Source organism: Paramormyrops kingsleyae, chromosome 10 (genome assembly GCF_048594095.1).
Source record: "Paramormyrops kingsleyae isolate MSU_618 chromosome 10, PKINGS_0.4, whole genome shotgun sequence".
NCBI lineage: Eukaryota > Metazoa > Chordata > Actinopteri > Osteoglossiformes > Mormyridae > Paramormyrops > Paramormyrops kingsleyae.
The window spans coordinates 12180276-12207714 of NC_132806.1; the positions used below are offsets into that span (position 1 = coordinate 12180276).

At 43.1% G+C, this 27439-nt stretch overlaps 1 protein-coding gene across 2 annotated transcripts in view; it reads left to right on the forward strand.

Moving 5' to 3' along the window:
• The window catches only part of enox2 (ecto-NOX disulfide-thiol exchanger 2), a 162276-nt gene that overhangs the window by 15902 nt on the left and 118935 nt on the right, over positions 1-27439 (forward strand). The window contains exon 1 of one of the 2 annotated variants that reach the window (XM_023794877.2): positions 10648-10983. The exons of the other annotated variant lie outside the window; for it this stretch is intronic. The gene's annotated coding sequence lies outside the window, so the exon portion shown is untranslated. Of the gene's footprint in view, positions 1-10647; positions 10984-27439 lie in introns of those variants that run through there. 2 annotated transcript variants of the gene reach the window in all.

Genomic DNA, 27439 nt, shown 5'->3' on the forward strand with positions numbered 1-27439 from the left:
CTTGTGGTATGGCTTGTGTGACAGGCTACAGTGAGGTGAAATAAACAGATCAAAATCATCAGTAGTAATTTATTTCTAGGTATTCTGCTTCTGGCAATACTGTCTTGTGTCTTCTAATAAAGATATGACACCACAACACACATGCTGCAGTCACACAGAAGGGCACTGCTGGAAATCATTGGGTTGAGTGTGACCCACGCCAAATTTACCACTCTGCCGGGTATGCTGTCCCAGCTGTCAGATGCGGCATCCGTGGTTCACTGGGGACTCAGACAATGTTTCCCCCAAAAACTCGGCATGTTCTTCATTACAAGGGATTATGGGACGTGCCAGGCCAAGCGATGCCGTTTGTGTTCCCAAGTCATGTTCATTTTGGAAGGCTTTTTGTCATTTAGGCTGCCGGGGTCTGGTTGGAGGTTTCAGCTAACTGACAGCATCTGACAACCATCAATGCTCTTTTGTGGTCATTTTTGTTCTGATACATTTCAGATGGATGTTTTTGAAGAGAGAAAAAAATAATATGTATATATATTTATATATATTAATATATATATAAATATTTATATATATATAAATATAGCATCCTTGTTTTAACATCTGACACTGTTTCTGTACTAAACCCAGATCATGATATCACCAATATGATAAGAAATTATCACCATCCTAATTAGTAATTATAATCACATCTGTGAAATGTGGGATTTCTTGATTTTTTTTTTTTTTTGCTGATTAATACATTGGAAACAGGAATGCATGTTCAAGTGTTTCTTTTAAGTAGCAATCCCCGATTATTGATACCAGTCCTAACACACAGTAGCACATCAGTTCACAATTTGTCAGCCCCTTGAATTATAACCCTGCAAGTGAACATAATCTTTTTCAACTGCTTATAGTTGTCTCAAGTGATCTCAAGTTTATATTTATCTCAAGTGCCTTTCTTTTTAATGATATAACTGGTCTCTGTGAAAAATGTCTCGGATATTTTTTTTCCTTTCCCTTGCAATCACCAGATTCCCAGCTCGTGTAGGCATATTGCTTTTTGATTAAAAGTGTGTTCAGTCTGAGATTAAAGACTGCCAATTCGCTACACATCTGCTCCTCTGCACATCGGTTTGAGATGCATGCAGCAAAAACCCTCTTAATTATCGTGAGCGATGGCTGAGGAATGAGAGACTTTAAAGGTAAATTGGAGGCTAAATATTTTGAATCTTGAAACGTGGGTCCATTGGCTGTGTTAAATTTCTGTCCTCTTTTTTGAAAGAGAAATAAAAACTGATTCCAGTTGCTGCATTGGTGCAGTTCTTAAAAATATTTATTCACACATTTACAAAGTAAATTGGTTCATAGTAAACTAGGGGAACAATATGAACAATGTAAATGTTTTATAGTACTGAATGTTTAACTGCAACATTTCTTTGTTAAAAACCACATCCAGTGGCTACAAGAGGGAGCTTTTATTCTAGGATTTGAACCTGCAAGTCAACAGTCCAGGACTTTTTACGAATAGTATGCAAAGCAGCTAGGCTGAAGGAGGGTTTCTGTTCCCCAAACATTTATTCTGAAAGCTAGGGAAATGGGCTCATTAACAAACAACCCAAAAATATGCACTCGGATAGTGTGGTGAAGTGAACTCTGCAGGCTGCTATCTCCCCTAAATGAGCATGAGTTAAAAATATAATGTGCTAATGGAGTAAGTGATGCCTGAACGAGCCTTGCATCGATTTTAAATTCAAGTTACACGGACTGATGTAACCTTGATACAAAGATTAGCAGACCATTGGTTGGGTGAGCGGCATTGATTTTTTTTATTTTTTTTTTCCTTTTTATTTTGCACTTCTTTCGATGTCGGAAAGGCCCGTCCTCAGCAATTCCTTTCCTTTCTTGTCAATTTACTACAATTACCTTGACCTTTTTGTTCTGTGTCCAGGCTTTACGTTCTGATGATGAGTATAACTCTGAAAGGGTTATTGAATCTAAGAGGAGTGATTATGTGCTGTGTGGAATTCCTCCAAGCGTCTATCGACAAGACATGCCTTGAAGACAATGCAGGTATCGACGCTGCTGATTTGGACCCAAATGTGGGTGTCTGGTCCCCGTCAGGCATCCCATTAATCTCACTTCCTGCCATGCTGTTACGTGTTTTCACCTTCAAAACACTCCCTTTCCTCATTAGGTTTGCACTCTTCTGCCTGAGTCTTTTTGGAGTGGGGAGCTGCGTGAGAAGCAGTATGAATTACCAGAGTTTGGGGGGAAAAAAACCCACAACATATCTTTAGTGAATCAAGTGGAAAGTTTTGTCTCCTAGCAACAGGGAGAGAATGATATCGCCCTTGAGCAATATAGGCACTAGGCAGTGCAGAGGTCTCACTCCATGAACTGACAAGCACATGTTTACATGTAGTCAAAGTTTAAACAATTCAGACAGTCCCGAGTGAATTGAAGATGCAATTGCTCCTTTGTGGATATTTATTCTTTCCGTTACTGTTGTTGTTATTGCTCCAGTAGCCTGCTTCTTGTGTTTTTGTAATTTTATTTAGGTTTTTTAATTTATCATGGAAGGTGTCACTGTGTGTGATCTTAAGATTTTGTTTTGTTTGTGTTCTCATTCAGCTTCAGATTCAGTTTGTGTTCTCATTTTATCCCTGTTCAGTGGATCCTTGAAAGAGTCACTTATAGTCAATGGAATTTTGTCTGTGTCATTTTCAGAAGCGAATCCTTTCTTGGCGGCTTTGATCATTTCAAATGGGAGCCTTAACAAACACCTCTAAATGAGCTTGAAAGTCCAACTGATGGCCATAATACCCTATGGGAAGTGAAATACTCTATTTTTTTGTGAAACAAGCAGAAAACTGCAAGGAATGCTTCAGTCTGTCTAGAGAGTTGATTATGCTTCCCTCTGTACTTTCAGAGCTAAGGTCATTTTTTGCCAGATGTTTCCTAGCATGTATCTCCCTGTGTCCTCTTCTCTCGCAAGCAATGGTGTGCTGAAGGCTTAAGGGATTTGCAGGACTGGACACTGTTAGCAGCCATCCTTCCGAAGCCAGCTTCCTCTGTGTCCTACTGATGCTTGCTGCTCTCTCAAGCCATCGCTGTGCAGCCTTTCCTTGCTGGCTCCATCAGCATTCTTTCATCTCCTCCCCTCCATGTTTTTGTGTGGCTTAATTCACCCCATCCCCCACAGTTTTTTTTTTTTGTCTCTTGCCTAACTGCAAAAGGGTGGAGTACAAAGACCATTTTCCCAACCAGATGGAATGAACTGAAATCACCCCGCAGAGGAATGTAAATCAGGTCTATTACTAGGTGTGTTTGTGGGACATGGTTGCTGTGTAATTTGAGGAGTTCCATTTGCCCTTTGATTCTCAATATTAAACTCTCCACAGAGTATGTGTACTAATTCCTGTTACAGTATGTATCTTGGCAGTCTTTTCAGTAATTAGCAGAAGCACTTTCTTTCCTGTAATCTGGCTAATTATTTGATTGCACATTTAATCTTAGCATGAAAACACTTAATGTCTTACTCAGGTTTATTATTTTTCAGTTTTCGGACAGTATCAATGAAGATACGCAGAGCCCTAGCAGGGTTTTATCACATTTTCCCTCCTGGACTCTTAATCTGCAGATTGGGTTTGTTTGTTTCCAGGGAGGCACAAAGCAGTCATAATCCTTTGCCGCTGATGTTAAGGATTTCATCCTGTGGATTACACACATCGCTTGATGCTACTCTTGTGCTTTTGAGCAAGTTGCCAGCTAATGAATTTGGATCACAAACCATCGTCACATCAAGCGGTTAAACAAATGTATAGCTCTTCTGTTTTGCCTCCTTTCCCTGGCTGCAAGAAAATAGATGTAATATTTTCTGTCTGCGTGAAGAAGATAAGGTAATCACTGGAGTGTGGATGGTGTTGTGAGAGGGAAGGGGAGCGGCTGTAAATGGTGAGAGGCTTCTGCCATTGACAACACCCCCCACACAACCTGACCCACACACACACACACACACTCAGTGTGCCGTGCATGAGCTCTGAGATTCTTCTTGATGAATTAAAGAGTCTTCAGGCTGAAAGTAAAATCGGACAGCTTTATCTGAGTTCATAGCAAAGTGCTTTCATGGAGATGTTATGCTGATTTTATTGTTGCCATGGCTGGCAATTTGCTTCAGCTTTTTTTTTTTCTCTGAAGCTCACTTTTCTTGATGGAATTGCATGAGATACATCCTTATCCTTTCACTATTGTGTAAGCGCTTGAAAAGCATACAAAATGAAAACCCTGTTCACATTCTCTATTTGTGGTACAAAGACTCAAAACCTGTGCTTCGGCGCTCAGTTTGCTATAACTAATGCATTTTATCTCACGGGTTTTTTCAGGGCATGGAGTGTTTCTGAGTTAGCTGTAAAGTCCCAGAGGCATTCGGAACACCTCACCTTCAGATTAAGCATTCACCGCGTTGGCTACCATCTGTATTGTCACCTCGGCAACCTCCAGTTGGCTATACACACTGAAATAATTTGACCTTAAATTTCTCATTTCGGGATGTTCATGTCTTCTAATCAAACATTGTAGCTATGTGCTCCTCCATATCGTTTGAATGCTGTGTTCTGGGGATAGGCTGTGGCTGACCTGGTTATCCACATGGCCCCCTGTCATTCTGTCTCGTTAGAATTCAGGTGCCTTTAATGCTGAGATGTTTGCCACTGGCACATGCCTCCATGCTGGTATAATGGAATGTAAATGTCATTGAGACCCAGGGGAAAAGTTGTAGGAAAAGGTAACAATTTGATAGTAGTGGTTCAGCTGACCAACCCCCCCTCCCCTCTCTAAAACTGATGCCTCATACTTTGATGAGGACACCAAAGCACAAGTTGTGCCTGCAAGCTGAAATCTGGCAGCTTATTAGCCAGAGTGCTGTCTGTCCCCTAATAAATTTGAGCCGCAGCTGTGTAATTTTCCTTGAAATCACCTGCGTTTCCTGCCACAGTCTGGATTGGCCTTTTGATGCCAGTCATGGGAGAGAACATCAGTGCATTCTGAACTGAATCTGCGTGCTTTTTGGAGTTTAAAACCACCAGAGCAGTGGATACTTTTTTCTTTTTCCCCAGTCTCGTAACTATACCAAAATCCTGTTCCAAAAAGCATGGTTCTTGGGAGCTGATGGATATTTTGTTGCACTGGGGAAACTGAATCTTACCTCACTGCTTCCATGAGAAGCTGGACATTAGGAATGGTGAAACGAAGTGTTTGTCTGTTTTGTGTTTAGTGTTTGGTTTTTGAGTGCTGCCCAGAAGTGGCAGAGATCAAAATTGGTTCAACCTGGCCCTCAGCTGGGATGGGACTATGGAACCGAGCAGCAGTAATGAACTCATTACCAGACCTCGATTGGAGTCGTTTAATTTATAGATCAGACCCAGCAGTGTGCAGAAAGGCATTTTACTGTTTGTATTACCAATGAAAGATGAAGCGCTGCTTTGCAGCAGCCAGAAGCCAAGATGATTACATTTTTGACAGGTAAGGATCGTAAATAATGCTAGAATTAGGTTTTTGGACAATGGGAACTTCTGTGTTTGGTTAGAAATGCAAGCTTTTCTCTGGTTTGATTATGCTCTTATGTTGGATCTTCTGTTTCCCTGGAAACACTGGCGTTAGTGCCTTCCTTGTGGCATGGGGGGACGGCGAGAACGGTATGCTGGCCTGGCGGAGTGTTAATTTTCCTGTGCGCATGCTGTTCCTTGTTTGCGTATTCCCACGGAGTGAAATTTGAACCCACTGATCTCGCACAGCCTTAGCTGAGTTATGTCTGTCTTACTACAATTACTACAATTACCGTGACCTTTTTGTTCTGTGTCCTGCCAGTGAGTGGCTGTTGAGATTGTGGTGGTAGTTTCACCTGGAGAGAAGCCCAGCAGAGACTGGGCTCAGCTCAACAGGGCAGGCACCATAAGGTCAGCCTGAGTTGCGTGCATGCGCGTGAGTCTCACGCCTGCAGGTTCCGCTTCATTAGTCTGTCTGATTGATCCGTGCAGCAGCCCATGTTGATGACCTTGCTGTGCAGAAATAACGGACAGCTCTCCGAGGCCACATCTCTCTCCCTCTGTAAGGTTTTGCTCATTTGTAAGGACCAGGAACTGGAAATGTCACATTTTTATGGAGTCCACAGTTGCTCCACAAAATGCAGGGTCCAGAATGACCAAAAGCAGTGCTTTAGTAAGACTGTATTTCTGGAATTTAAAGGTGGTAGGGAGCATATCAATCCATTGATGATTTTAATCATTATTAATAAGTGCATGTGTGCCTGTTTTTTGTTTTTTTACAAGGACAACCTCAGATTTACAAAAATCTGTGAATGCAATCAAAAAAACTTAAAAAAGCCAAAAGGTTTCATATTTTGTTTGGTTACTTATGGCTAAGGTTAGGGCTGGGTTGTCATAGTTGGGATAGGGTTAAGCTCATAGAAATAAATAATAAATAGTAATAAATAATAATAGTCCCTATAAAGATATGAATATGTGGTCTTTGTGTGCATGTGTGTTGGGGGGTGGGGGGGGGGTGTACTTCTTAATTTGTGATTTGCAGTTTTATCGTTTCATTCTCTGAGTGGAGAATGTGAACCTAAGGACTGTTGGCTGAAGTCCAGGCTCACAACAGCTCTGGGCTGATGCCAGACCAGGGATGTAAAAGTACGGGCAGCAGTCACGCCTGAAAAGTCCTCAAAAGTAATACATGCCCTGAAAACATCCATTTTATAGCCTATTGAACAATTGTTTGGGGGGGGGGAGTTGTTGGTACACCATGCAACACTGTACTGCTCACTACTACTGTCACAGAAATGGCAATAACCCAAAACGAGTCAGTGTTTTTCCAGTCTGCTGCTCACTCGGCTCTCCCTCTGTGTGTTACCGATGGTAGGCATGACATTAAAATGACAATGGCCTAATTGTGTGCTGCCTCTATTTCCATTATAGCCTCTTGCTCGTGTATGTATGATATGGCAAAATAGCTTTCTAATTTAAATACTCCATGTTGCATAGTAGTTTCTGAAGCTGGCCTACGGACTGAGTCTGTATGATTGCAGGAATCCTGAGGCTTCAGGCCTCCTGAAGAACGAGTACATTTCTTTTTCTTTTTATGCTCTATTTTCACAAGCGATTAATACGGAAAATGGACAATTTTATGGTTTATTTTATTGCAAATTATGATTTTTACTATGCCCTTTCCTTTCATTATAGTAAACATGATTATACTGTTTACCACAGTGCTGCACTAAAGTCAGATTAACCCACCCCAACATCTGTCCGTTTACAGGAAGCAAAACTCAGCAGCCTTTCTGTGCCGCAGCAGGAATTATCTGTGACCAAGCAAAGCGGCCTGCGGGGTGGAGACTCTGGTTTTCTCCTCAGGAGCGTGCATGTGTATGCCGGCATTAAGTGGACATTTGCACTTAATGTGGGTGGAAGTTGAAGAACCACGGCATCCATCCTTCGCTTCCAAGGAGGATGGACCCTATTAGCTGGAGGAGTGGTCTGCAAGAGCAGGTTATACATTATAAATGATTTGATTTTTCACCATTGGGTGTGTCAGACCTTATGTCAGCCAGTGCTCCTAGAACCCCCTCCCCACCTCACACACATTTACACACAGCTTCTTTCATCTGAACCGTTATTCAGCACTTATCATTTTAAATATATCACTTTTTTTCTTTTTTTTACATTTTTCCCCTTCAGTGGCAGAGCTCTGTTATGCAGCAGGCTGATCAGACTGTTCAGTGATCGTTTCTGCTTCAGGCGCGTAACACACAGCAGAAAGTCTCAAACATGATTGTAATCGCAGACAGTGGCATCTGGAGATGCACAGAAAAGGTCAGGGGGGATGTGAGGGGGCCTCCTGTCTGGAAGGCGGTTAAGGAAAGTGCCCATTGTCGCAGGCATTTGCGAGAGAACGAGATGCCGGCCAAGACGGCATGCCGAACATTCTTCTTGAAGCTTGGACCCCTACTGTCGCTAAACGAATCTGAAGTCTGCACGAGCGCATCTGTGGCAACGCTGCGTGCAGCAGCTCGTCAAGAGACATGCTGCATGCGACGTGCTTGTGAGGTGGGAGCCTGCTCTGTCTGCTGCATCACGAGGCTGTCAGCGTGAAATCATCTCAGTGTTACCTTGGAAATGTTTTGCTTTTCTCCCTTCTTTTAAGAGACTTTTCTGCAGTAGGAATGTAAATAAATAAAAGTAAACATATTTTATTTGACTCTCAACAGTGTTCTCCTGGCCTAAAATGAATGGACAATTTGGATAGTCTGTCTGTGTGTATGGGAGTGTATTACGAAGACATTAGCATTACGCATTACTGTAGCATTACGCATTACTGTAGCATTACGCATTACTGTAGCATTACGCATTACTGTAGCATTATGCTTTTTATCTCTGTATGAAAGCCTGCTGACGTCTGTATCGCCTGTCCTAGCTGCCAGTCATACTTTTGTTGGCTTGTTTTAACATAAGCCCTGACATTAGAGGAAATCTCCTTCAATGGTGTGGTGCTGTCGGACCCAGTTAGGCCGCAGGCTTATCCTGCCTGCCCTGGTCTCTTGGAGCTCATTAGAGAGGCACTCCCCTCTTTGTCAGTGGTCGGGATATGATCATGCCATTTTAACTCCCCTGCAGTACTTGTGCATGCCAGTGCAATGACTGAAGCCTGTATCTGTCTCTTGGATCAGTCCTGTTCTTCTTGCATGCCTGCTGATGTTCCACATACTTGGTGAGGCGGGTGATGCACCTGCTACCGTGTCTGTTCCTTAATCCTACAAAATGCTAAATGCATATTACACCACCACCAAAGTCTGTTTTTTTTTCTTCTTGTAAATCAGGTGTTATTACACTGATAACAGATAATAACATGTTTTGGCTAATGGAGAGATTGTATTATTACTTTTGTTTGAGTTTCTCTGATGTGGGATGCAGTCGCTTTAAAAGGTAGCATTGGTGATTTTTAAAACCTACTGTTGTGATGTGATGTTGCTCTATCTGTGCCGTTGAGGCACCAGCTGTCAAAGTTTTAATGGTGATCGGTCTGCTTCTCTGTAGGATCTCATCAAAAGATCTGCAAATTTATAACCCATAGTTTGCTTCATCCCTATCTCTTGAAGTCTGATGACCGTGCCCCCTTAATCATTCATAAATGATTATAAATTAATTCCTAAATAATGAAGCTGAACTAATGATTTGAGTGTAAACATGCTTGTCCATTTTCAGTTTAGTGTAAATCCACGGCATCTTGTGCATGCACAGTGCTCAGCCTTGTCATTAAACCTGGTGACAAAGGTTGCTGGTTTATGCCCCTTGGTAGCACTGAGTTGAGCCAATGACTGATTGCTGCAGTAAACCCATTCATTAAACCAGTGTCCTCTTGAGTAAGAGGCTTAGCCAAACTAACTGGTGGACATAGAGGCAAGCTGATTGGTATGACTACATAGCAGCTCGAGTCAATGACTGCTTTCTCATCCAGTTGAGGTAGCCCTCCCCTCTGTTTTATTGATGGAGAGATTATGGGAGGCCAGCCTTGATTTATGTCGGGTCTTTTGGACTCGCTTTGAAAAAGGCAGTGTGTCCCACACCCTGGAATGTGGAAGAAGATGAGCTCAGCCCTGTATGGAAAGTTACCCTCTCTGTAAAGTGACACATAACCGAATGTAAGACTAGGTTACTCAGGTCCTTGCGATGCTGCTGATTTGTCAAATATCGTTCGCTCTCTCTCTCGGCTCCTGTCATAAAAATCATTGAAGAACATATATGGGAGCAGTTTGCTTTATGAACGACTGGGAGAAAACTCAAGCGTGCGTATGCTGCCTCCGCTCTTTCCATTTTGTCTCGAGTGTCATGGGCGCTTATGTAGCTGTCAAAAGGCCATCCAATGTCAGATGTCGGCTGGTTTGACCGCATGACCTTGGTAATTACAGCCAGAGCCTCAGGTCTGCGTTTGATGGATCTAAACAGAGCCACAAACTTACAGAGCAAACAAACTGCACAGCATTTACAGACCTCCCCCCTCTTGCAGTCTGACGTCCCCGCTAGACTGATGCAATAAGCTGTCCTATCAAAGCTGACTGGTTTCTGATTTGAGATGAAGCCTGAAAGCCGGTAAAGTAAATGAATTTCATGCCCCGGCAACCTTGAAATCGCAGGGCCTGCGTAGGCAGCTGCACCATCTGAGCCCCTTACCAGGGGTTAAATGGCACCACCCCCCCAGCATCACGTTAAGCCAAACCAACTGCTTTTGAACACTAAAGTGACATGACACGTGCCTCGGTTGGTCTGAAATGCGTACTGCGAGCATAAGAGTGTGGTAGCAGATCTTCCTGATGGAATGTACTATTGACGGTTTGTGTTTCTTGTGGACGCTGAGTCCACGGAGTCCCATGACAGCATGCATACTTTTGGAATTGGAACCATTTTACCGGGTCAAGTGCTGAGCCGTGCAATAAAAGCCTCCTGTCTTGGCAATGGGATCGCCCCTGGTCTCACATGTCCACGCTTCCTAGCTGACGAACAACTAACATGTCTGTACCGCTGTCCATAACCTGCATCCTCAGCTATCTGGCGTCACAAATTGATTTTCTTTCCAACTCAGGATTGGTGGCCTGTGGGGTGACAAACTGCAGAAGCATGTGGCAGAGTGTGGTCATGTTACAGCAAGGTGGTGTTTTTGCCTCCATGTTTTCAGCAAACTGGTTCCAGACCAGCCTGGCATGACACACCCATATGGTGGCTGAAAGGTAGATGGGGACAAAAAATCACATGAGCTCATGGAAGGGACTGCTTTCCTGCCTCCTCCTGAATCCCCTGAAACTCATTGCCTCCCCATTCTCATGGCCTTGCATATCCTCACCATCACCTGGTGTGTTTGGAAGTTAATTTTCTCAAGTTTTTATTTCTTGCATTACTCATGGATGTGCACTACCAATTTGGGACATCACTGTGGAGAGCACTGACATCCTGGAAGGTGGGTATGCTGGTAGAACTGTCTCTGTTCCTTCACCTAATGCCGATTTAATAGGTGTTGAATGCGATGGCTTTATCTCCTCTAGGGTTGTGTGATCCTTATTTAGATACTGTCACATGGTGGCTGTCCTTGGTCGTGTATTGACCATCATCGATTGGACAGGCTGCTTAAAGGGTAAATGAGGTGCTGGGAAATATGTGTCGCAGACGCAGACCATCAGAATTGTATGTGTTTTTCCATGCTAGTTGCTCACTCGCAAATTAAATTGTCACTTTTGGAAGCAAATAATGAAACGTGTATGACTATTCAAAACTCTTTCCATTCTTATTAAGGTGAATTTAAGAAAAGGCACAGTATACTTAGAAGACAAGTTTTGAATAAAAGAGAGATGGGTGATTCATATTCCTTGTGTATTTGTTTGAATCTATGTTCTCCTGGCACTGCAAGATGTCAGTGTTGTTTATGGGCACTGTAATTAGACATCAACACAACTGAAAAAACTGTACAAGGCAGCTGAATGTGTGTGTTCGTTTCTGCTGTGTTCTGCTTCTGTTGAAATCCTCAAGGTTTAATTTGTTGGAAATAAAATAATGTCATAGATCCCCAGCTGGACAAACCAATGAGGTTTTAATGATGGTGGCTTGGGGAGGCTGCTGGGCTGACCTAGGAGAGGATGCTGGCTAGGCTGAAGTGATGCTGCATAAGCATGCAGTGATTTTCATCTGGTAGTGCTGGTGTTCTTGACCTCGTGTTGCAGTCGATGCTGTGACTGATGTGAGTCCTTCTTGTTTGATATGTCCCTGCGACAGTGTTTTTTTTTTTTGTTACCCTTTCTCAATTAACTCTGAACAACTTGTGGGAATGAATAGTGTTCATCCCTTTCGCCCTTGGGGCAAGGACAGGTTCAGCTGATGTATGTGTGATTGTTTAGCCACTGTATAGATCCAGAGTGGGTATGAGGTCACCGGTGGGAGAGGATTGGGCTTCATGAATTTGGGCACAGCTGAAGCTGCTAATTGCTGGGGAAATTACTGCAAGGTCTCCCAGCCAGTACATCTCTGTGTAGGTGCATAATTTAAACCAGGGGTGGCCAGACTTATCCGCAAAGGGCCGGTGTGTATGTGGGTTTTCGCTGCAACTCCCTAATTAGATTACTAATTAGAGGACTGATTGGCTAAAGAGTCCTCACACCTGGGTTTGAACAGCTGACCTACAGGTTATCCCAAAAACCTGCATACACACCGGCCCTTTGCGGATAAGATTGGCCACCCCTGATTTAAACCAACCTCTAGGTCTCCATTCAGCATCTTTAAAACATAAAAAAGTGCTTGAACCTTAGAACAGGGGTTTTTAATCTGGGGTCTTTGGAGTAGAAGGGACACAAACCACTCGGGTCAGAACTGAAAAAAAAACTTGAGGAACCCACAGTTCTTATTTACGTAGTGGCATATTAGTGGTAGGGGTTCCTTAAATGTGGTCCCTTTTCATTTGGGGGTCCTTGGTTTATGAAAATGAAAATTCCTACCATAGATTAATCATACTGTTTTGTCTAAAACCTTTCTGGATGCGTTCTAGCTCAGACCAGTCTCAGCAAGGCCCAACGACATTTCGCCTACTGCGATGTGAGCCCCGGGTATCATTATGCCTGTCGCCCTGTCATGTTTAAAAGCTCGCGTCTGGCCTGAAACACATCCGCTGGACCCTCTGAGGATTCTCAGGCTCCGTCCTGTCAAGAAGCCCGCCCCAGCGTCTGGCTTTCTCCCCCCCACTCAGGGGGTGTTGTCCAGTGCTGCTCTTCAGCCCGCTAAGATAAACGAGTGGCACGTCGCCGCGGTCACTGCAGGCCATTGTGTCTCTGCTCAAACAGGGAAACATTGAGATGCCTCTTTAATCAACAATCTCACAGCCCTGTTGGTTAAATGGTTCTCTTTCCATTTAACTGTGGGCCCGAGGACATTGGAGCAACACTTTTCTAAAGTTTATTTTCCCTTTTTCATTTGCATATTAAGCCTTGTATTTTAAAGCATCTGTTGTCCCTGTTATGGGCACTGATTCTGTTTTTAATTCTGATTTAGTGTGGTGTAGCCATGGTATCATATTCGGGGCTCATCAGCTAGCTGGCCAGCAGTTAGGAGTTTGGGAGTCCAGGTTTGCTGGGTTGGTAGTAGTGAACACTGAGAGCCATGAATGGAGCTCTCTGCAGTTACCACTTCCCAAATGATATGGGCTTATGTGTATGATGAAGGAAATGGTGTGATAGCAACTGTGGTGCTGCATCACATGGACAGCATTAATATGCTATGTTACATCTGTAATTTGTATAAACTGCTGCACATAGATCATTACTAGGTGGACATGCTGTTTATGTTAGTCAGTGTGTTCTGACTGACATGATTTTCATGTGACTGCTGTATTTTGTGCATGAAGTTTAGCAAACATATCATTAATTTCATGAATCGGCAAAGGAATCTAGTGATCCAGGGTGCTAGGTAGGTTCTGGAGGCTGGGAGCACAGTCCAGCAATTGGATCCTCCTGAACACCATGTACACCTTGTCCATTCAAAAATCTCTGAAGACATTCTTGTGGTGTCCAAACCTTCCTGGTGTTATGGTGGCACTTGTTCATTCCAGCTTTTCTTCTCAGAGGCTCCACTTTCCCTTTTCCAGAGCAAAAAGCCAAGTTATTCAGTGTCTGCCTAGAAAGCATGAATAGGAATTGTAAAGCCTTGATTTGCTTCAAGAATCATAATGAAACACAGTCAGCACTTTGAATCCAGATATCGTCTTGCTGAACGTTTCTTATAGGTACCTTAACAATGCTAGAAATCTTTACAGATAGGAAGTTGTTCTGTGGCCATTTGCATTACATTGTCTCATTAGTACAGGTGTTGCTGCTCTTCCAGGCAGGATCACCTGCCCATTTGCCCGCTGTTTCAGAGCTGGCATCTAAATGCTGCCTGAATATCAGTCAGCGACGCCCCTCCATCTGTGGCTGCTGAAAGCTCGTAATGCATCTGCTGTCTCTTTTCAAAGCCAACATCATTTTTTGGTGTTTTAAAATGAATACAGTTTCATATAATTGGTTTGGTTGTCTAAATAAATTATTTTCTTTTATCAAAGTTATTTCTATTTAACTGTTAATTACATTGTTGGGGAAAATGGTATAAATTTCCCCTATTGAAGTTGATGAATATATTAATTACTCATTCCCAATAATTATTTCAATAGCACAAAGTCATTTATAAATTAGGTTCACTGTTGTAGCCATGCAGTACCTACTAAACCCATTACTGCTGGATCAATTAATGCTGAAATTTGAATGTGTGTGTGTGTCTATACAGTTTTCTGGGAGAGGCAGCTCCTCTGTAGCCGTCTTATCGATCAAGCTTTGCACCAGAAAATAACTTCTCTACAGCTGAGTTAAAGCGTGTAAATTATGTAGAAGGAAAAAGCTGTATTGTCCGCCAGCGCAGAGCTGAAATTGACTGTTGGAAGGGCCCCCCCCCCCCCCCCCCCCCCCCCCCCGCCCCGCACATTCATACACATGTTTATCTTGCCCAGCTGGAGTGATTTCATTAAGCAATTACACACACATGCAGGCCAGATGCCTGGCAGGGAAGGTGATCAGCAGCGCAAGGCCCTAATAAAAGGACGCTATGCTAATCAGCTAGGAAATGAAATCATCTTTCTTGTAGCATGCTTGTGCATTTTTGTGCTGTTTCATAAATGCGTGTGTGTCACGAGTCTGCCTGCCAGATGGATCGCTGGCTGACCTGGGGCCAGCATCTCCCATAGCCATCCTCCCCACACAGTTATTGGCATAGGAATCACCCTGTTTTCGATCAATGGTGGCAGCAGGTGTGTTTGTTCTGGGTGGATTCTCGAGAGAAACTCTTTAGGCCCAACTCAGGCTGTTTTCAACTCCCTGACCAGTTACTAAGAGGTTGTTTGAGCAGCCGAACTTACTGTCCTGCTACCTACATCTGAACAACCTTTATGAAAGTGCATTTATGTTATTTGTATTATATGCTTAGACACAGTTGACATCCTTTCAGTCTAGTTTTACAACCATATACTGTATGTTAGTGAAATGTAAAACTTAATGTAAGTGAAATGTTTTGACTTCAGCAGCCTTTCCCCAAAAATATGAACCACAGAGATTTGCTTCGTAAACATCTACAGCGAAGAATGATGTACAACAGTTTTGAGAGACTTGGCTGTCAGACTAAGTGACCCCAAGTGATACCAACACAGTTTTCCATATGCTCTCGTCCTGGGTGGTGAACTGGTGGCCATTTTGTCTGGGTGGGAGCAATCATCCATGTGGAAATCGCATGTATTTGTCCTCCGAGATCCACCCCTCATCCATGTGGAAATCGCATGTATTTGTCCTCTGAGATCCACCCCTCATGCATGTGGAAATCGCATGTATTTGTCCTCTGAGATTACCACCCCCCCAGGGTTGGGGTGGGAGGGGGGTATTATTGACACAGCACACACTGTGATGGAGAATCGTTGATTTATTATAATACTGACTGGAGCAATGGTGAAATTGAACTCCCCCTTCCTCTCTTCTTCTCCTCAGCCCTGGTGAATGTCTGGACTGGGCAGCCTACTTCCCACTGGTATTGGGGTTGGGGGGTTGAGGGTGGCTCATGGTTTCATATCAGCACAGGGTAAACGATCTGCTGCTGGATGAAATGGTAGACTCTGCCCCCACACTGCCTTCTCGCGTGCCGCAGGGGGGCAGGACAGAGCCACAGTACAACTGGATGTTTAAATTACCTGGCCTTTTCATCGTCTGAAGTAGGTTAGTTTTTCCTGCTCTCCGGTGTGCGTGGCTATATCCCGTGGCAGTGTATCTTAAAATTGTGTTTCTTATCTGTTGCATTCATGTCTTAGGCCAGCTCTGTGTAGCTGTGAGCTGTTAGCTGCTCCCATCTGATATTCTAGTCTGTTCTTCATCATGGTTTTTTTTTTTTTTGAGGGCAGGCTTAAAAAAATACCTCTTCTCATTTAAAGTTAACCTTATTCTTCAATAAATTTCTGTTCCATTCATTCCTTCTACCAGGAGTCATTTATTATGAATGGCTGAAGAACAGGGTCATTAAGGAATATTCCCATTGTAAATATGGGGGAATTTATTGTCATGTCTTGCTAAAATACATGCAGTGCCCTAAATGTTTCAGAGTTGTTGAACTGGTCCCCTTTGACTTTGATGGATGTTTGATGACATGCTGTTGTCTGTCATTATGGTGTATGTTAACAAACCAAGCAGGGAGCATTTATCCAAAGTTACCATCCATCTTTAGCTTTAAATGCTTAAATTTGAGCTTTTTAGGTTTCCGCAAAGGCCATTGCTTGGATGATGATTTTATTGACTTTGAAATGCCCATATAATGTTACCATATAACGGCCCCCGGGTTTGGTGGTTTTTAGTTTGATGGGCTTGTAAGTCGGGGTTTAATTCAGGGGAGCTCTGTTCTGGATTATAGGTGGGCCTGGTCTCAGACTTTGTCCCCCCCCTCTCCCACACCCCCCAATATGCACTTTGCATGTCTCACCAGTGAAATATGACCATATGAAAGACAACTTACTAGAATCTAAGTCTATTTGTTAATAAAACAGATCTAAGGATTATTATTTAATACTTCTGTGATGTTTAAGCCTTGTGAGAACAGCCTTGATCAGCAGAGCGAATTCTTGCTCATGTTTGTCATGTGGCTAATGAGTGAGAGCCTGTGAGGTGATTTGTTTGTGCCCCCGCCTTGCCATAATTAGGCCATTGGAAAAAAAGGAAAAATACTCCTTAAAAATTTAATTAAATTTCTTTTTTAAAATCCCATTTGATGGGGGTGGAGCAAATTGGCTTTCCTTTAAAATAAACCCATAAACTTACAATGCATAAATCAGCTTCTCTGATGAATTCCAGGCTGATGAATGCACTTAAAGGGACATGTAAATGTCAGGCACGTGAATGTGGAATGAGTCGTACAACAGAGAATTTGTAACATTTTGCATTGCTAACAAGTAAGTCCTTTTGTTGGCTGTTCTTTCTGCGATTAGAACCCGTCTTTCTTGATCTCTGTTAAAACAGTTAAGCAGAAGCATCATATTTTCTGATCATATTCTCTCACTGTCTTTTTTTTTCTCTCTTGTTGACGGGTGAAAAATGATATACTTGGAAACATTTGCAGTACTTGTGAATAGTACTTTCCAAATGGAGATGGACTGGGAGTGTTTGAAGTCAGGCTGGTGTTCCTGTATTGAGCCTTGCGCACTACTCTGGACTTGTTCGGGCCAAGCGAGATGTCAGTGATCTTGTGAGAAAGTGCTCAATAGCACTGCATGACGCATGTCACTGCCCAGTGTGGGTTAATCTTGAGAAATTTGTTAAATTCCATCTTACATATTGTCGCTGTGTTCCCCAGTTTTATAAATGGACATACTGCACAGCACTGTGATGCTTCTTTCCTTAACACATGCACTGATGCCTTCAAAGGATATCACTGGAATAAATTCCTGTTTCGTGATCGGGGCAAAAAAGGTATCACACTCAAGTCACTTTGGGTTTCTCCGCAGAAGGAGTTTAATATGTAAAGCATCGCATGTAATGTGTTATCAATTGATATTGCTAACTATGGCAATTAACCAGGCTAGAATTGGATTTCCTGATTAGTCGGATTATTTGTCGGATTTACGGTAGTTTGTAAGTGAACGAAGATAAAGACCATTTAAACTGAGGTACATTAAATACAACAAGTTGTCCAGCTAAGCAAAAAATCTTGCTTTTTGATAAGGGGCCATGGTATTGCACTTCTGTGGCAGATGGAATGCATCCGACTCGTGTTCAAGATCTTTAATAAACATGTTAAGTGCATATATATTCCCTTTTTTCTTGAGTTTGTTTGCTCATGCAAAGCGAAATGCGATTTATATAGATTAAAAATGAATGATATTTAATCGTGATTAATCGAAATTAATCCACAGCAACCCTGTGATTAATCTGATTACAAAATTTTATCGTTTGACAGCACTATTTTTTAGCAATGGAATATTTGTTGTAACCAATTTAAATTTCTTCAATGATACCAGATTTCTAACTGTGATGAAGCCTAAGGCAAACAGTAAAATGCATGCAAGTGCAGGATTGACTTTTCCCCCCAAGTTATGTTAAAGCAAATGTAACTGAAGCATCTTCCCCTTACACACCACACTGCAAAACTCCCCTTATCTTTCCTTTTTCACTGGCGCCAAGGGGTGAATGTGAGATCATTTCACTTGAATAACCATTCCATTTAGACCCCCAAACAGCCCCATGTGGCTAAATGTGTGGAGGCCATTTGTCATCAGGACAGTATTACTGTGGGATTTCATTTTTATTATTTTTTTAAACTCCCTGTTTCCTGTTCTGCATTCTGTCAGACCAACTGGATGTGCCTGTCTGGAATTTTGCTTTAAATGCAGGGTGCAGGGGCTGAAGATAAGGTACAGGTAGGTTTTTCTGGAGGCTGGTGAATTAGGTTTAGGTGATGCTGATGTATTGGATACAGGTGGGGCTGGCAGCTTGGGTATAGGCTGGTTTTTATGGGAGCTGGTGGATTGGGTACATGTGGGGCTGGCATCTTATGTATGGGTCGGTTTTGGAAGCAGAAGAGAGCAGTATAATGTAAGCGCTTCATGTCATTTAGGCCTGTTCATAGCATAAATGGACCCTTTTAGTATAATGATTTGGAGTGGTTGAGATGCATCTCATTGCAGTCGGATTGCCAGGTGTTATGTTGGCAAAGCTCTATCCATTGTAAAGCCGCTCGACTACAGATGTTGACACCTCAGCTGTCGTCGTCCTTCGTCCCTCGCTCACCCAGCAATGCTCTGACTGGGTTTTCTGGGGCGTTGTTTCTAAATGCCTCGTTGATGTTCTCACTTTCCAGACTGAGCGTGTCCATGTTACACGATAACACACATCTAACTCACGCACAGATTAAATTTTTCCCATCCTTGGATTACACCTCATTGTTTTGCTGATTTCATTTTCATTTCTACATTACATTTTTAGTGCCTTTTCCACCTGAAAACCTTATTTCTGTAATTGGGCTCTGGTACCATATGTTTTAACCTTACCTTTTGGTAAATTTTTTCTTGGACTTTTGCAGTGTGAAATCACTTGCAATGAGGTCTGAGGTGATATCCTAATTGTCTTATTTTCTTGGTTAATTCTGGCACTCTGATAGCCTTGCTGTCTTTGAAATATGTTTACAGAAATACATGGATTTGCATGGAAGAACATTCACAGTACACTACGATGCATTTTTTTCCCCTATTCTCATAGTTATGTTATGCTAATTGGATTCTAGCACCTCAAGCCTGAATTTAACTTCTTTCCACAGGGGGTTTGGGAGAACATGGTGTTTTATTCACAACTGTGGCCTGTACGATCGAATTTGGCCGCAGCATTTTGGAACATAAGCTCCTGGTGTGACTTGCCACGGTAGTGCAGGGGTGCTGGGAGTGACGTGTATGCCTGGAGTGCTTTCAGACTGTATGGGTTTTCAAATTTGAGAAGTGGAACAATGCTAGCTTTTGATTCAGAAAAACAATGAATGAAGTTTACAATTTCTTTTCCTCGCTTACAATGTCTTTGTTGGCAGAAGGAGGGGCAAGGCCTTTTGTAAAACTGGATCTCCATTCTGACTGCTTGAAATCCAATATTCCTTCCCTTGGATTAGAAAATAAACATGGTACCTCTCAAACAGAAGTTTGGCTTTTCAATAAGAGTGCTGTGGTTTGCCTGGAGGATTCATCTGGGTCTCTGCTTCAGGCGAATGAAAAATCAGTGTGTTATCTACCACCCAGGCACCGGGGGGCACTGGTGGACCTCCCGCCTGCTCCCTGGGCTTTGCCAATTGTCTCCTACTTAGTGGACCCCATCCCATGTTAGGATCTCTGAGCCTAGTGTTTTAGCAACAGATTGCCAAGCATTTCTTGGTCTGAAATGGATCAGCCATTCACACACCATTGACTGTGCCTGTGTCAGATCACATTTTGATTCAGTGACCAGTTAGCCGTCAGTCAGTCGAAAGTCAGTGTAGTGCCATGGAGTCTTATGGCCTGCTTTTTGCTGGGGTGCTTTTTTTATCTTTATTTAGAGTAAATTTTTCTTGCACCTAAACAGCATAAAGTCAGAACTTTATATTCAGTGAAAAATGCTTTGGAAGATGCAGAGTAGCTCTCAGGAGATGACCTACCTGTTGGTGTCTTCAAACAGGTTCTGCACTCATTCTCCAGCCTTGTTCTCTTCAAAGGAGTCTGAAAATGCAGGCAACTTAGGTGGGTGACAGTCGGTGTCGGTTTCATGGGCTTTTCTTCACTCGGGGTGTGAGGCATTAAACCGAGCTGGCGAGGCCTCGTCCTCCTCTCTGAGCTGGTTGCCCTCCGGAATTGGTTCCTCCGTGCGGTACCCTCAAGGGAGAAGAGAAAAATTGAATTTCTCCGCCGGTGCCGCTTGAGGCGGGTGAGCGGCTTCGTACTGCGAGATCTGTGATGCTAAAACTGAGGTAAAAATAAATAAATTAAAATTACGACGAAGTGCCAAGAAAGAGGTTTCGTCAAAGGTACATATATATTTTTGGTGAGGGGGGATGTGGTTTTCAGCTCTCTGCCGAGTTCTTCTGCTCTTGATTTCAGGCCTTTCTTGAAAGTGAGTAAATAACTATCTGAAAGTTTTGCTGCTTCTAAGAGAGAAACAATTAAGAACGGATGACATAATCCCTCCCACAGTTCTCACACAATCTGGGATGCATTGTTCAGCCTATTAGATCGCTTTCCTGGTGATGCTTGGCAAGGCACCGTGGCAGAGAAGCATCGATGCCAAACTTGTGAAGCGACTGCCTGCTCGGAGTGCATTCCAAACATTCCAGCTAAAGCAAAGAAATAGTCATGGTGAAACAGGCACAAGTCAAGGGTTCAGAGGATGGAGACGGGATGCTTACGGCTGCCGTTTCAGATGACATCCAAAGTAACATGGAAATAGACATTGCTACAAACAGGTTGGAATTTTATAGTGGACACCTAGGCTTATCAGCTCAGTTATTATGGCAAAATATGCCAAATATTGGAGTCTTTTTTTTTATCCTTAAAATTCTTGTTTGGGCTCATGTTCTTAAAAGGCAACATGCAAAATGGCATTAGTCCAGGTTCTGCACAGACCCCCAGCAGCAAGCTCGTCATCTGTGATTTACCGCCCTGGGTATAAATAGTCCGGCAGGAGTGTGGAGGCAGGTGATGTGCACACACTCAAACCCACCCCACCCCCATGTGCCCAGGAAGGAGGCCAATGTCACTGGCATTGGACTGCTCATGGAAAGGGCACCCAGGACTTTTCGAGCGTTTTGCCCCAGACCTGTGGGGCACCATGCACAATTCCTGAGTGAGTTAAGGAGCAATCCACAATACTTCAGGTTTGTTCCCTCCCTTCCTGGGATCTTTTCCCGTCAGGTTTGGAAAGACTGCTTGGTGCCATGTTAAAGGTCACTATAAGTAACCCGAGCCAGCCGTTTCAGTATATCGATTTGCTGTCCTTGCCATTTTGTTTGTGCATTTAATACTGCCCAAGGTGTCCGTGAGTGCTGTGGGAAAAAAAATGCTCTGAAAGCTGTTTGCTGTCATTTTTGTTTAATGTGTTTTTTTTCTTAAGCCGTTATTGCAGGCTACATAATCTGCATCATTTAATAAAAAGTTTGACTGATTTATGCAGCTTGGTATATCTCACACAGCTTGAGCAGCTGGTTAAATGTTTCATCAGCAGCCCCCATCCCTGATTTTGAACCTTAAGCTATTTGGTCAGAAGCACGGCTGGGCTGAATACTGTTGCCATGGGAAACCAGGAGAACAGGGAAGAATCATCCAGTTGGTGTCTGGATGTTCTGGAGGTTCTGGTGGAAGAGTGTCTGCAGGGTTCTGCTTGGTAGAGAAAAGGGCAGTAAGGATTCTGCAGTAGCCTGCCAGGTCACCACCTCAGCAGGGCAGCAGAGCATTAGGGATTTCCCATTTTGTTCATTGTCCCACCCCCCACCACCCATCCCCCTTAGTATTAGCAGGCCACACCATCACCTTGGCAACAGCGGCAGATCTTTGATTCCGACAGGCTGTGCCCACTGGACCAGGTGCTCATAAAACGATCTGGCCAAATGATGCTTTGCTTCAATCAAGGAGCTGAAAAGGCCTAAAGTGGCCAAGGCACAACATTTAAATGATTATTTTTAAATGTGCTGAGACTTCTGCTAAAACAGCTGTATGTGCAAGTGTGTCTGCTGGGGAGCTTCCCTGCAGAAGATTCCAGTATGTAGTTTTCACAACTAATTCTCTTTATGCAGACCACCAGCCTGCAAGTGCTTTATTTACTGACTCAATTGGGTTCTGCATCTTAAGTGAATATCTTCCTAAGTATAATGATTTAATGAGTCCTAATCACATTTTTAAAGAGAGGTGCGTTTTCTTCTTCACCACCACTCTGAACATCTGAATTATTGATGAAAATGAACAATTTCTTGTTAAACACTTTAGGATGAGAGGCAGGATTTGGGGGATGGAAGGAAATGCTCGGCCTGCAACGGCATGTATGGTAAGATATATATATATGTGAGGGTCTCTCATTCAGCTATACAGTTAGAAACCCCTGCCAGCTGAGTGTTGTGTTTCTTTGCAGTTAAGTTTACTATAAGCCGGACATACATAGAATAAACAGGTCATATAGATAGAATTTTATTTGTTTGTATGGGTACATTACCGTTCAAAGATGCCAGTGCGATAGACCCTAAAAAGGGAATGAATAAATGAATCACATGAAAGTGTATGACAGAGTGCTGGTTATACAAATGAGGGGAAAAAAAAAACCCTGTAAAAAATTAAAGAATTTAGTACAGGTGGGTCAGAATAGTCCCTGAGTGTTGAGGAGGTATTCTCCGAGCTAGGTGGGCTTAGGGAGATAGGTAACATGGAACAATCCATGGCAGCGGGCACAAGCAAGCATCTGACGCACATAGCTGAGTATCCTGGGAAGAGGAGCCTGCCTGGAGGTGAACCTCAGCTGTACTAGCTGTCTGCTGAGAGGAAAAGCTTCATTAATCAGAATGGAGCATAATTTGGATGCCTACAAGGAATCTGGACTTGTGCATATGACAGATCAAGCTTTGCTCAACTGCTTGATCAGTTTACCATTCTCCTCCACCTTGATATTATTCCCCCTGCCCCAGCAAACAGCACCAAAAAATAAGACACTGGTTACAGTAGACTGGTAAACTCTTTACTGGTTAGCAGCATGTGCCCGAGGGCTAGAAAATGATAGAGGCAAATAGGAGACAGCATATATGATTCAACAGCATGTACAGGCAACAAGCAAGGATTTCCCACATAGGGTTTCAGTTGGAGCTCTTCACAGCTTCACATGAAAAAGGTGAAGTGAAAAGCTAACAAGCAGCACTCCAAATGGGAAATTGTCATCCTCATTGGCCTCAGGGCGGTAGTTTGGAGTGGGGGGTGGGGGGCAAATTTAGTGTATGTATGCTGGCTCACACTGATCTGTAATGTGTCATACTATGCAGCTGGATTGCACACTGACCTGGGGGTCCATACAGCCGCAGGTGATGACTTACCGCTCGAGGTGTTCCTGTTCTAACCAGCGCTTGTAGCAAGAGAGAAGGCACTTTGCTGGAAGTCCCCCAGGAAATGCCCTGAAAAGGGAGGCTGTCGCTGGCATACAGACAGGGGAAGCTTGTTGGCTCTGTGATATGGCCTTGTTTTATAAGTATTTATTTACTGCTTGCTTTTGTGCCCATCAAATTAATCTAATCACCGTATGGCGAGGAGGCAGTGAGCAGGAGCTGTGGCTTCACTCGGAGCGCTGAGGGCGTTTCAGTCCACGGGCTGCTTAATGGCCTCGGACGGCGGTACCGTGGAGGTCCTCCAGCCAGCAGGCCCGGGCCACAATCTGGAGTGGGCTCACAGCCACGTCAGGCCCAAGGAAAGACAGGAGGGACGGATCAGAGAGGGCCTTCGCATATGCTTTTGGTCCGGTTCTTGCTGGTGATAAATCTGTTCGTGTGTGTGATGCCAGCAGCAGGCTTTTGTGTTATGAATTTCTTGCAGGCCTGTATGGTTTTACTCCATCTGACCATGGTTTTTCACAAAGGAGGCCGTGTTGAGGCTTTGTTGGAGAATGGGCCGCCATGAACGGCTCTGTCCTTGGATTTGCTGGGACAGTGTGGCATGACTAAAGACTGGTTTTCACTTCATACCATCCATGATCTTGAATGTTCTTACTTCATACCAACGCACCAGGCAACCACACACCTTGACACCAGGTCTGGGGTGGTGGTGTAGAGCAAAGAGGCTCTGAAAAGTCACATGTGTGATATGTAGAATGGATGTTATAGGTATGTTACAAAAAAATGAGACAGTAAAATCAGGGAGAGTGTAAAGAAACATAAATTTTGATACCAAAACCACCCCTCTATGTTCAGTATTAAGGAAGTTATGACAGTTTTAATATTCGGGGAATGGCTATACTTCCATGTATTGTCTTTGCATTAGAATAAAACAAAAGCTGTGATCAACAAAAGTGAATGTTCAATAACTTCCTTGTGGGTTGAGATAACTGAATTAAACTTTCAACACATACAGAGAAAGTTAAAGAGAATCAGATAAGACACTAAACAATTAAGTTGGATATCTATTTCTCCTTTTAATTAGTTAATTAGTGTGACGGACAAGGCTAAAGATGCAAAAACGCAGTGACCGCCATGACACTCAGTCAATCAGACAGGCGATTTTCGGAACGGTAACTCACTGTCTCGGATTCATTTGATTTTGATGAAACTTCACCAGTTAACAGAAAACACAATAGAAAGAGCGTCCAATTAGCTTTTGTTATTGTCCAAAGCATAGATTTTGGTTTAGAACAGGTTGAACTTGATGAAAATATTCGGCGCAAGCAAAAATGACAAACCATATGATCAAATTGAAAAATTCGAATTCGAGGCTGAAGAGGGGAATCCTAAGTATGTCATAACAAGGAATCTCGCAGAAATAGCCGATCACAGACAGCGCACTGCCCATTTTACCTTGGGGTTACCCTGTAATGCACCTATATCGCATAGCAGTGGCGATCGTACAAAATGGCGGCCGAGATTCCCGTGGATTGTAACATACCTAGATGTTATAAATCTGAATTTTACACAAAACTAATTGTGTACTATATACTTCGAGTGCGAGGACAGTGTTGTTATTAAAAATAAAAAATAAAAAAACATTTGTGGACTGAATATGAAAATAAAATAAGAACTAAAACTTAACATTGATTCCGAAACCAACTGAAATGAAATAAAAACAATTGTCAAATACTTCCCGTTACTGTTTTTAAATAATATTAGCTAAAGTAATGATTTGTTTGTTTTTGGCCCTCTCCTGCAATGCACTCGAACCACAGAAATAGCCAATGGCGTTACATTGTTACACTCTATAGAGGCCAAAGCCCTGCAAAGTTGCTTCTATCGCTAGAAATAAGATTACTTAAACCTAAAGTAACATATGCCAAAACATACATGGAGTGTTGCAGTACAAACATGTTTTATTTTAGTTTTTAGCCTTTATAATCCTGTAGAAAGGAATAATATAAATGTCATAATTTTTCAATAATATTTCCGGATTTTCTCAGTCAACCACGCTTCAAATCCGCTGGCCATTTTTGTCGTTATTCTGATAACAGAGTGTAGAAAAGGTGTTTGTATACTATTTTTGGTCTGATTACTTTCTCACTTCCTGCTATTTTATCTCTGACCAATGAGCCTTAGCAGAGCCATGGCGTTGTAATAATTTTCGAAGTGTTGTGTGGTGCCCAAGGCCAGCCCCTATTATACCACAGTTCCCACGCATGTAGTTACACTGCTATATGTGTGTGAAGTAAAAAACAGCCCTTAGTCTCACACTTAGTTCCTCTTTACCACATTTTCCTTAGTTTACCCCTAAGAAAGTTGTACAGAGACAACAATGGGAGAAAGATACAGTCATACCTTTCTGGACCGGGTACGCAGAGCATTGTTTTTAACTGGATAGTACATGAGAACTACATCAGCCTTGCTGCCTCTACACGGTGCTCTTCTAAGGTGAGATCAGGAGAATGGTTCTTCTTAACCTCTGATCTCTGCCTTGAGAGGTTTTTCAAGCCTCTTTCTTCAAAAGAAAGGCATTATTCATTATTAGACCTAAAATAAGCCTGGCTTCTACAGAACACGCCATCATAGAGTCTGCTTGTGCTCCGTGCTCCTACTGTGGTCCCACAGGAGGCTAACAGAACCTTTGGGAAATAGAGAATATTTTGTGGGAGACACGGTACTTTGCTCTCACGCCTTGGAGGGTGGAGCGAAGCTTGGCGGTGCAGAGGCCGAGGAGTGTGCATGTGCTCCTTGTTTCCGGGTGACTGTCTTCCCAGGCTAATGTTTGCTAGCAGGCCATGGCATGGAGCTGGGGAGCCAGCCTGATGTGAAAACAATCTGAAGTGCAGAGTGTGATTTTTCCCTTCTCTACATTCCGGTCCAGCGGCGCCCAGACAGGCAGACGGATTTGCTAACAGGTTGTTGTGTAACCTTGGTGTCAGCAGCCATGCTGCCCACTTTGCAACCGCAGGCACATCACTGTCGATGAAGTTAATGGCTGCAGGTACTGCAATCAGCCCCGGTGATTGCACTTTATAATGTGAGCAAATTTGTATTCCCTGTGTCAGCTCTAAACAATGAATAATTTATAGTTTACTTAAAGCAAAGGCTCCACTTTGAAAGGCCTGAAAATTTTGTGTAGGAATGAAGTTTGAGGTAGAGCGATGCCATTTAAAGTGACATTATTGGTGTACATAAGGGCCACTAGTATCATGGGGTATGTTATGAATGTATTTAAGCAGATATCAAGACATACTGGAATGGATTTAGGTGGAATATAATTGGTATGTATTTTTGTATATTGTATAATGCTTGAACACTTTTTATGTTCAAGCCAACTTCAGGCAACCATTTGACCAATACTAGAACATTTAGAAAGGGCAATTTGAGAGTTTGAAAATTCTTGTCTTTCTCTGGAAGTGCCACAGCTGTTGTACCCTTGAGTGTAGTGCTTGGCCCGGTAGGTTTTCAGCATGTGTAAATGGAGGCTCATATAGCTGGGTGGCCCTGTGATAAATCACTTTAACAGCTAATGGCAGCAAGCTTGACCCTGGACAAATCGCGTCTTTGTAATTGTGACTGGGCCCCCCCCCCCCCCGACAGACGAGGCCAGTCGCTAATGGCCAAAGCTGCTTTCAGTGCTGCTCTCCCGCAGTTTCTCTTCAGTAGCAAAAAAGTAGGCAGGGTGTCTCCATACAGACCTGCAACCTGTCTCAGGTCTCGAGTCTCTCTGCAGTGGCTTTAGT